The 3651-nt window shown below is 59.1% G+C and overlaps 1 long non-coding RNA gene across 1 annotated transcript; it reads right to left on the bottom strand.

Annotated features, from left to right (window-relative positions):
* Positions 1-2333: 2333 nt before the first annotated feature.
* LOC142028709 (uncharacterized) lies at positions 2334-3651 on the bottom strand. Its single transcript, XR_012649667.1, has 3 exons — positions 3551-3651; positions 2585-2722; positions 2334-2428 (listed from the first exon to the last, which is right to left on the bottom strand). It is a non-coding gene; the product is annotated as an uncharacterized LOC142028709 (long non-coding RNA).

Below are 3651 nucleotides of genomic sequence, written 5' to 3' on the forward strand. Positions count from 1 at the left end.
GGAGGTGACGACGGTCTCCTGCACCTGCGCCGGCACCAGGAACGGAGCGCAGAGGTAGAGGGTGGTCCTGCACACCTGAAAAAAGAGAGTCGTGCCACGTTGTTCCTCCCCCGCTGGAGTGGCCGGGGTCCTTCCCAGGAAGCTCATCCAGCCGAGCGCTGCTGAGCTCTCCCTAGCAGAGGGGGCTGCCCCAGGCGCAGTCTCCAGGCGGGGAGGGCACTGCCTGCAGCAGTTCGCCAGGCAGCTTTCTGTGGCTTTCGACAGTTTTGCAAAGAAGAGCTGGCGGCTCTTACATTGGAAACTTCAGGGACGGGATCCCGGAGGTGCAAGAGAAGGCTGACCCAGGTTTCCCCCACTTCTCTGGTGAAGAAGGATCTTCTCCCGGAGGCGGAGGCGGCGGCGGCCAGGGCAGCGTAGAGGCTGAAGGCTGAGAAGCGAAGGACATCTGGCTCCTGCAATTCACAGACCCCATCTGTCAGCTGGGTAACGAGGGCACCTCCTACCACATCAACAATCGCGCGCTGCCCGTGGCGGATGGCAGCCCAAGAAATAGCTGTCGTCCGCGCATTCCCACCCTCAAGAAGCCAGTATGTAAAGAACCGAAACAAGAATCACTGATCACTAAGTCAGTGCGCTTGAATACAGTTCTTTGGAAAACTATGTTTCGGGACCCAGGTTTGGAAAGAAGGTTGCCTCATCCAGACTCCTTCCCTGCCACGTAGGTCGTGAGTCCGAGTGTGACTCCCAATCTACGGGGAGTCTCAGGGCACCCGAGCATCCTTTCTGGCAGGGGAGCTGTCTAAAGCCCGAGAAACCACAGGGGCACGTGAGAGACCCTGTTGTCCTGGGGGAAACACGGGCACTTCACAGCACAACCCACCCTACCCGCGCAACACTGGGGAAAAAGGCTCGAAGCAGACATTCCGCCAGCAGAGACCCTCCCCGCAGCATGGGGAGGTCCCAGCCCACCCCACTACCTCTCAGACAAGCAGGAGAAAGTTATTTCACTCACCGCCTCAAAGAACATCTTGGTGGACCTGGCAATATCTTTGAAGGCAGACCCCAAGCCCTCTGCCTTCAGCTTCCTCACCGCCTCCGCCAGCGCCAGCATGCTCTCGGCAGCCACCACAGGACACGTGGTGTTCTCCAGGCCCCTCTGCAGCACCTCCAGGATGGCCGCCTTGTGCTTCTGCACCTGCAAAGCCAAAGACACCCACAGGCTTCTCGCTAGTCCTGACCCGAATGGCTTCTCTTTACCATGGCTGATGTTTTGCACCAGGAGGTGCTGTCCCGTCATGAGCCCCTCACAAAGGCACTCAGACTCTGTGAAATACCTCTCAACATCGATATTTATCAGAGCTAGCGCTAGAAAGAAAGACTAATATAGATAGTCCCTTCAGATGCTAGGAACCCTGCAAAACAGCACCGAATGCCCCTCCAATCCCGACGCAGGGTGCTGTGCAGACACCGCCTATGGGAAGGGTAAGGCCATTTTGGCCATTTGAGCTGTTACAGGATTTTCCTACGAGGCCATGCAGGCGGCATAGTCGCTGGTACATGGGGGAGCTGCCCGCAGGCTCCTCGGTCGCAGCGAGCTTGCTAAGCTCCTCCTGAGGCCAAGGGACGGGATGTGCACAGAGCAGCACAGGCTTGGGTCTCCTCAGGTCAACTGTTAGGTGGCTCTCTAAACTCCTCGGCGGGCAATGGGCTTTGGTCAGGATCCCTTCAGCAGCCAAGGGCTGCAGTGGCTAGAAACCCGCTCAGAGGCCATCTCAGCCCAGCAAGCCTTGTTGGGCACCAGGTTTCCCCCTTGCCACCCTGTTGACATCAGGCGAAGGAGTGTGGTCTCAGGAAAGAGCCCCGTTTGCCTTTACTAGCCTGCCCAAGCTGCCGAAGCCCCTTGCCGCTCTTCACCAGGCTCTTGCCGGTGAGGGGCTGCAGTCAGAAAGGGCAAAAGTTGGTCTCACCTCCTTGGGTGCTCCCCTGACGGCGTTGCCCAGGCCTCTCACTGCCATCTGCCGCACGGCGCCGATTCCGTGCTGGGATTTCTCCAGCAAGACACCTAGGACCCTTTCCAGGGACGACTTCTCCATGACTGCCGGATCCTCCATCAGCTGCAATAAAGCAATATGCCCGTGAGTGCCACCTAAGTCGAGGCACTCCACGCGAACGGGCTTCGTAGAAACGAGGATCCGTTGGATCCCTTGGATGGTGACGCTCTCTTCTGGCACCTTCTTCCTTCAGAAAGAGGCGTCCCAAGCAGCAGTTTTCTGAGAGAAGCCCTCTGCACCCTTCCTTCCCCTCCTGTTGCCTCACCTCAGCAAAGAAAGCTGTCGCTGTGAGCTGCAGGTTTTCCGAGGGGGAGTTCAGCCACTGGGAGAGGGCCCATATCACACCCCTTGTGACCAGCTGGTTGCGAAGCAGGACACTGCACACAGAGAAGGCAACTCACGGTCACGCGGCAAGGACGCCGGCCACGACCCCAAACTTCCCCAGCTCCCTGCACACATGGGAATGGCCCTGGCAGCCATTTCCCCGGGCACAGACACCCACAAGAAGGTGAGACGCAAGAAGAGGACCTCACCTCGTCAGGAGACACACGCCATCAGCGTGAGCCTGTGGGTTTCTGAGGAATACCCACGCTCCCTGCCTCCATAGCAGCAGCAGCCATCTCTTCTCCATGCATCTGCTCAGCACCAGCTCTAGAGCCTCACAGTAAGGGCTGGGAAAAAGCAAGCCCAAAGACATCTCAGGTTGCAGCACGTCCAGGGAAGATTTGTCTGTAGCAGAGCTAAAAGGCTCCGCTGCCTCGGCAGGTGTTGGTTCACTCATCCCAAACTCCACGCCCATGAAAATGGACATTTTCATCCTTTGCCATGCCTCAGGCCACTGACAGCAGGAGGAAACCCAGGGTCCCCGTGCTCCCTCGATGCCAGATGCCCAAGGTGCTCCCTAAGGGCTCTTCTTACCAGCATTCTATGAGACAGCCCCAGTTTCCCCCAACCCTGGAGGACCAGGAGCAGGGGCAGAGCCTGCCTGGCGCTACGAGGACGCGACACAACGGCTCCGTCCGCCTATAAATTTTAAAGGCAGGAACACCACTGCTGCAGCCAAGCCCTGCGGCCACACGCTGCCAGGCCACAGATTACACGAGCTAAGTCTCCACCATGCCAAACCACAGACGGCCATGGCCAGAGCTGGGCCACAGCCCCCGGGCCGGGAAGGGTCTTCTCCCCCATCCGCAGGCTGCTCGGCCCGACCATTCCCACGCAGGGTCTCTCCCCAGTCCGCGGAGGGAGAAGAAGGACGCCCTGCCACCGGGGTTGCACACCAGGCAGGACGAGAGCAACCGGCGATGCCAACCCCGTGACTCCTTCCTCTCTGGGAACGGACATTTCTCCAGGAAAGAAGAGAAGTCGAGCCAGCCCTGGCAACCTGCTGCCACGCGTAGGAAACAGGGCAGGCCCAAGCGCTCCCTCAGCGCCACAAATGAACACAGCTGGCTGGGGAAGTAAAGCTCCCCAACTTCCCTGCCCCTCCTGCTCCTTACCTGCGCAGCTTGTCTTCCCTCCTTGATGCGCTGAAGAAGAGCCCTCTCTGGTATCTGAGAGGGGCAGGCAGCATCACCTCACCCAGCGCCTTGCTGATCTC

Source organism: Buteo buteo, chromosome 2 (assembly GCF_964188355.1).
Source record: "Buteo buteo chromosome 2, bButBut1.hap1.1, whole genome shotgun sequence".
NCBI lineage: Eukaryota > Metazoa > Chordata > Aves > Accipitriformes > Accipitridae > Buteo > Buteo buteo.